At 48.0% G+C, this 7,510-nt stretch overlaps 1 protein-coding gene across 3 annotated transcripts in view; it reads left to right on the top strand.

Annotated features, from left to right (window-relative positions):
* Positions 1 to 7,510, top strand: part of LINGO1 (leucine rich repeat and Ig domain containing 1) — a 285,485-nt gene that overhangs the window by 79,695 nt on the left and 198,280 nt on the right. The window lies entirely within an intron of this gene.

The following is a 7,510-nucleotide window of genomic DNA, read 5'->3' as shown; positions in this document are numbered from 1 at the left end:
AGCGGAGCCCCAGTGGGTGGCGGTGCAGGCGCAGGGGGACCCAGTGGTTAGCATAGCTGGGGGGCTCTGGCAGATGGTGGAGCCACAGTCAGTGGTGGGGTGGCGGCAGGCAACAGAGTCACAGCGGGGCTGCGGCAGGCGGTGGGCCCCGGTGGGGGCTGTGGGGAGCACTGCGGGAAGCGGGGGGCTGCAGGAAGCAGCGGGCAAGCCTGCAGGAGGGAATGCAGGGAAAGGTGGTGGCGGGCAGAAACACGGAGCCTGTGCAAGTGCCCTGGGGCTGGCAGAGACCCAGGGTGGGGTTGTAGAAGCACAGAGCCTGGGCATGGGGTCTGCCTGGCTGCATCATGTGAGGCTCACATGCAGGGTGTTAGAGGTGCACGCTATGGAGCCGGCAGCCCAGCCCCAGCTCTCTCTCTCAGCACGCACCCAGCCACCATACCCGCACCCCACCGCATGCACACGTGCACACACACACGCGTGCGCGCACACACCCCAACCACATCGCCACTTATACCCCCTTGCTGCCCACACAAAACACACAGCAGGCCTGTATTTTAAGCTATTATGCAGCCATCTCTAGATACACTTTTTGTAAGTACAGAAACCAGTAAACAAATATTTTAAAATAAAATTAAAATAGGTTATAGTAGATGTTTTGTGTGTGAGTGTGTGTGTGTGTGTGTGTGTGTATATATAACTTTTTCACGGTTTCCAGATCACAGCACCCTTCCTCCCAAAAGGAGTACTTCCGGGACAAGGAGAAGGACTTCCAATGGCAAAGATCAGGGGCTAGGAGGTTGGACTTCCGGTCCCACTATGGCTACCAGGGGTGGGGCAACTGTCAAGGGGCGGGGCTATCCATGCAGCCCTCCACAGCTTCCCAAAACTTGATAAGTGGCCCTCCGCCCAAAATAATTGCCTGCCCCTGCTTTAAATTGTAGCAAAGCAGATGTAGATTAGATCTCAGGACAAAATCCCTTGCTGTTAGAAGAGTGTGGCGGCAGTGGAATAGATGGCCCGGGGAAGTGGTGGGACCTCCTTCGCGGGGGGGCTTTCAAGGGGAGGTGGGATGGTTGGGCAGGGATGATTTAGGGGTAGTATTCCTGCATTCATGCAAGGGGTTGGGCCAGGTGACCCTCAAGGTCCCTTCCAACCCTGCATTCTAGCTGTTGTTACCACTTGGTATCTGAGAGCCTAATTCTCCCCTTGGCAAGTTTACATACCCACATGTCAAGGGGAGGCTATGCTGAAGCTGTTGCCTCTCGCATCTACCAAGGACAAAAGGCAGTCTCTCTGGCCCAGTTAAAATTACTTGTTTAATGTACCTTGTCGTGCATGGGCACCGGGGGATAATTCTGTCTACTCTCCCCATTTGAAATGTGGGAAACTGCTCTGCCTCTATTATTATTCCAGTAGCTCCCACCCTGTGCTAGGGTCTGTCCACTCACACAGCTCCTGCCCTGAAAGCTCTCAATATAAGGACTCAGCTGTGAAACTCTTAGGCTAGGGAGCACTTAATCTAGCAAGTATTCGCAATGAAGTCAAAAGAAGGCAATGACCCATCTCTATAGTTTGCCGATGCTGAGCCTTCTTCATACACATTTCGGTTGTCCGGTGGAATCTTGTTGCAAGAACTCTATGATATACTACAATGTTGAATTAGTACCAGGAGATTTCTCCTCTCCTCTTGCAACCAGGATGGGCTAAGGCCCATTTCCCCATCTTGTTACAGCCATCCTCCTGAGAGCAACTTCATTAAGCTTGTATGTCTTTGACCTTTTCAGTGTTCTGGGATGGGATTGGCTGCCTGGGCTGCCTTCAGCGCTGCTGGCGGTCTAATTAGCCTGTGGGGATTGAGGGGAAATGGGCAGCCAATCAAAATACAGAATATTGAAAAGGTCAGAGCTGTTCGCTGTAGCACTATAATTCACAAAACTTCTGAGGCATTACATTTCTGATCACTGTTATTCTCTTGCCCTAGATGGGGAAAAAAATCACTTGGCACAAATTCAACTCAGATAGAGAGATCCTTGGGAGTTTTGTACAAGCTGCTGTAGGATACGTATACACGTATCCTGTGGAGTTCCTTGTCTTCCCCATAACAGAGCAGCTTTCTACGTTTGCCGTAGAGGGTGAGCAGATATCCAGTAAAACATGGAGGTTTGCAGTAAACTATGTAGGTTGGAATGAATTCGGTTCTCTCTGAACGTGTGACTCACAAGCTGGGTCAGGCAGTGCCTTTCAGCGTAGCTATCATGGTTTTTTAGAGGAAAAAGTCCTCCAGCATTTGTCCTCACAGTGAGGAGGGGCAAATTTGCTGCCTTTTAAGATCTGGCCAGGGTAGTCAATATGTTTTACACGCTTAAGGAATCTCTTGAGTTATAGCCCCCTAGAAGCAAAAGACCTGGTAAATCATCCAGTCCACCTCACTGCTATACATTTGCCTAGTATCCTTCATGCTTGTTTTATATATCCCAAGCAGCTGAGCTTCCAATGCTTTCCAGAATAATTTTCACAGCTTAATAGATTTAACTGCCAGGAAGTGTTTCATAAAGAGCAAACCACTGCCAATTTTTTCTCCCCTTGTGCCACCAGAAGTAACCTTTCTGTCGGGTCAGTTGGAAAGCAGGAAATTCGGTCTTCAAAAATGTTGAGGCTGGAATTCAGTTTTAGTCAGTGTTGGGCTGCAGATAGACACTGGGAAGCAGAGTGAGAGAGATGCACACCCCAATGTGTAGGGCATCCACCTAGGTTAAGGGAGACTCAGGTTCAAGCCTCTGATTTAAATAGGCAGAACCAGCCTCTCTGGCTGTCCTTTATTGGAGCTCTTCCCCCTTTGCAACTGATCCATTGAGCAAGAGAGGCTGACTCTATTGCCTCTGTTAAAGGACTCACCTGGAATGTGAGCAACCAGGGTGCACGCTCCAACCTGTGTCTCAAAACTCGAGGGGATGCCCAAGCCGGTGGGGTAGGCTAAGGGTCCTCTTGCTCATTGGTAAGGCAAGCATGTTTCTGTGCAAGGTTTGCTATGTCAAGTTGGCATTTTTCCACTGGAAATCCCTGGTGTTTGATAATCTTCAGCAGGTGCAGAGCTGGCAGCTGTAATTCAGGGGGGGCAGGGGAGGGTCATGGCCAGTACGTGGGGAATCTCAGGAGGTTTGCAGAGCAGTTATACAGAGAGAAAGGAACTACTTGAGAAGCAAAGCTGGTCCAGAAGTTTGTGATGCAGCATATTTTCAGGAGGAAATGCCAGTTTGTCAAAAACAAACTTGTCAGAACCAACACATAAGAGACCCAGGCTATGCCCCCAAATGGGTAGGACACTCACTGGGGATGTGGGACACATGGCCTCAAGTCCCTGCTCTGCCTGACTCACTTGCCCATGAGCTTGGGTATCTCTAAGGACACTATGGGTGCATCAACCACATGTGGGAACATGTGTTCCCTGGGGACAACTAGCAGCAATGTATATATGTGTCACAGCTAGTTCTCCCCAGGAAACACCCCTGCATGCATTCTCTGACACATGGCAAGTTGCCCTGGGTGGGGTAGGGGAGGCTGAGGCCAACACCTGGGCCAGCCCCAGCAACCTTACCTGTGGTCCTGGGGCTCTCCTGGGGCTCCAGCAGTAGCAGTCCAGGTGCATGGAGCCTGGCCAGCAGCTGGAGTGTAGCTGTGGCTGGCCAGGCTCCGGTTTTGGGCAGCGCAACCTGCAGCTATGTGCGCTCTGTATTTCCTGCTGTCAAAAAAACCCCACTGTGCTGCAAATTAGTAGCATGGCAAATGCCTGCATGTGTGGCATGTGCGGTTTGCAGTGCCACAGGTGGATCTGTGGCATCATAAACAGTATATGCACACTCGTGGGGACATGCACTGTGATGCCAGGGCAATTCAAAGTAAACTTACCAGGAGCCTGGTGCTGGTAAAAGGCTTTAGGTCTGCAGCCATGCAAGAATGAGGACAAAAAGGGCTGGCAGGCATGAGCAGCAAAGAAGACAGGTTTTTAAAAATGTATTTCAGTCTTGGAGAACTCTCATGAACATTTCCCCATCTGGGCTTCAGCTTTCCCCTTTCCCCACTGATAAGTAATGAAAACAGCAAGTGACACTTGGCTTAATTTACTCTCTTGTGAGTGAGTGGAATTTGAAAAGGGCAGTTTATTGAGTGCAGAAGCTCATGGTTCTTACTAACTGAATCTTAAGTGACAGAAGTGCAAAGCAGGGAACAGAGAGAAGGGGGGACCTGTGCCAGATAACCTGCAGGCAGTGAGGAGGGAACAGCCTGCTCCTCTTGCGCCGAGTTCTACTTATTAGTGTACAAATAGCTACCGTGCAAGCTAGGTTCTAGAGCTGTGCGCTAGCTGCTCTGCATCCTTACACCCAGATCTTGTGTTCCCCATAGTTTCTGGCTTAAGTTGCCATGTGCTTCTTTTGGCTTGATATAGTAGCTGAGGCTTGAGTATCCATTCCATGCAGCTGGGACTCAGGTCCAGAGGGGCCTGCTGGCTTCTCTCAGCCCTTTTTGTATGTGGGGAAGCACTTAACACTGGCTGCTTAGGACACTGTGGCTGACTGCTGAGTCTGTTGCTTTTTATAGTGACTGGTTATTCTAAAACCTTATTTCAGGATATCGTGTGATGTCACTGTGGCTGTCTTTGTGGTGGTGTCTCATTCAGTGCATATGGAAACGAGCTGGCGAATCTTATGTATATATATATTTTTAGCTTTAATATATTTATGCAAAGTGTATCAGTGCTTCTTAATAGCTGGCTTATTAAATTACTTCAGTGGAGCAAAGAATGGGTGTAATTCCACTTTGAGAGGCTCCTTTTTCCCTTCTGATGCTTTCAACAATGATGCAGTGGTCTTCTGAAGCAATTCATCTCTGTCCCCTGTAAACCTCTTTGGAAAGCTGGCAGGTGTGGGGAAGGAAGAAGAGAAGGGAGGCAACTGCTCCTTTTGCTTTCAGAGGAATGTCTGCAAAATAGACTTTGTTAAAAAGATCGTAAATGTTTGGCAAAAATCCGCTGGCTTTAGAAGTGTCATTTAGTAAACACCTTGGATTCCTGTCAGTTCTCTGACCATTCACAATCTTATGTGAGTGATGGCTTTTTGAAACTTAGTGGAGTTGCTGGCTTGCATGTAGTCACACATACCTCAAGCTTTGCATAACTAGGTGCCATGTTGTGAGATTTCCAGTGCATGTATTCTCGTCTGATTTGTGTATTGAAAAAGGATGATCACACTCTTAGGACTGACCTTAATTAAAGCATGTGCTTAGGATAGATTGCCTTCAGCATGCCCCTGAATGCTTTCCTGGACCAGGGATATTGTTTGTAGCGGTGTTGGTCTAAGGGCATAAACAGGCTTCTGGACCAGGATGCTTTCCTCTAGCCAGGCCTTATGGTTCAGTCCTGCTGGGCACTGAGCACTATGATTCAAACCAGTAAAACACTTAAATATTCAAGTGTACTCACTGATGCCAGTGGAAGTGCTTTCTGCAAAGCACATGCTTTGTTACAATGGGACCAGAGCACTTAGCACCTGGCAGAATTGAGCGTTAGCACCTAATTATAATCCTTAATTTAAGTTTAATGGAACTTGCTCACACTGCGGTTCTTGGAACGTGCTGTAACTGACACACATGAATGTTGCATAGAAAAAGTCAAGATTCTGGTGCCAGATCAATAGATTATAACTTGGTGACATTTTAAAATATGTCTTATTAGCAGTTCTTATTTTGGCACTCTGTATATTCTGATGAAATCCCATTCTGGGACATTTTTACTCTTGCAGTTGCTGATGGCATCAGAAATTTCTGTGAAAACTATGTTGCTTGCATTTTAGTGCTGGCTAGCTGGGTTTTTTTATCTGATGGAAAATATATACACAGGTACAGAAAGGTGAAGGAAACACCATTGGTAACAGTGGTGCAGAGCAACCAAAAGTCATTAGTATCTCACAGCTGTTCGGAAGGCAGTAGGTGATGACTTGGTATTTTTAAATCTTGGTTCATAGAGTCCAAATCACAAAAATTAACATCACTCGTTAGACCAAGTGGTGGGATCATGGTCACTCTGAGCAGAAAGGTCAGGGACTGACTGAATGGGGATGGAGCCAGAGGTCTCAGCTTCCTCTCAGAGAAAGACAAGAGGCATGTTGGAAGGACAGCATGGGGGAAGCTTACCCACCCACCACCAGTGCTGCACATGGAGAAACAGAGGCCTTACTCTCTACTGCTTAGATCCATCAGCCTGATATGTGCTTAAATAGTAAGAAAAAAACAAAGGTAGTAAGACCTTTCTGAGCCCCTTGTCCTGTTTCTCAGCCTTTAAATGATCCTGCTAGTTTGCAATAAAGAGAGGATTATGATACTATTGGGGACGGGCCCCCGTCAGCAGTAAAAGTGACCCTTATCTCTCCTGCAAGGATGAATGGGCAAGGGGCCTCATATTCACTATGCCAAATCTCCCTAGTAGATACGGCCTCCAAAAGGATCTTGGAGTTCTCCACCCACAAAAGGGGATCAGGGCAGCCAGAGTGAGATTGATTGTTTGGATCAGTCAGGCTCCTTGATAGTGAGTTCAGCTGAGTTTTGCAACTAGTTGTAAGCACATCTCCTTCTCCCTACCCCTCCTTATCTGTACACCTGCACACATCATGCTTGCTGTGTTATCAGGCACCTAATCTTCTCAGGAGCTCTCACCTACCAAAATATCCTAGGCCTACTGTCAGCTCTGCTTTCCATTGTGGAGAAGCCTGTGCCCTGGAGGAATTGCCAAAACCAGAGGGTTGACTCACAGGGGACCATCCAGCTCTTGCACATGATCCCAGCTCCTGCAACACTGGAGGAAAAGGTGGCATGCAGGTTTCAGCAGCAGTGGAGCATGCTACAGAGATGTGTTTCCTCCCCAGTTACTGACGTCAGTAGGAGCTGTGCTTGGTTTTGCTCAAATGGAGGGCTTTTGCCTTTAGTCTTGTTAACAGCAGATTGAATCAGGTTTCTCATTTAGTCTCTTCTGTCTGCAAATTGCTGCCAAAATCCCTCTGGAAATGCTTTCAGTGTCCCAAGTGGGGAACTGTAGGGGCTGTCCTCAGACAGGCGGAGGCAGTATAAAGCTTCATAGGAAAGCATAGCATCACTTTTCAGAAGCAGACACTGACTGAGAAATACCACACAGGAGGCATATGGTCTCATGACTGAATTACAAGACTGGGGTCACCTCTCCCTTGCTCTGCCCCAGACTGATTGGGTGACTTTGGACAAGTCACTTGCCTCTGCTGCTTTTCTGTAAAATGGGGTAATGATGCCTACTCACAGACCTGTAGGAAGGCTGAATCCACAGGTATTTATAGAGCATTCAGAGCACTAGAGAGAAGCAGAGATACCCTGGATGTATGGGTGGCCTTTTCAGAAACAATGAGCATTTAACTCTGGCAAACCTTAGTTTCATAGTTTCATAGTAGCTAGGGTCAGGAGGGACCTGAACAGATCATCTAGCCTGACCCCC

This window comes from Alligator sinensis, unplaced genomic scaffold (genome assembly GCF_000455745.1).
Source record: "Alligator sinensis unplaced genomic scaffold, ASM45574v1 scaffold319_1, whole genome shotgun sequence".
Taxonomy (NCBI): domain Eukaryota; kingdom Metazoa; phylum Chordata; order Crocodylia; family Alligatoridae; genus Alligator; species Alligator sinensis.
The sequence above is the reverse complement of the archived record's forward strand: the minus strand, read 5'-3'. Positions and strand labels throughout refer to the sequence as shown.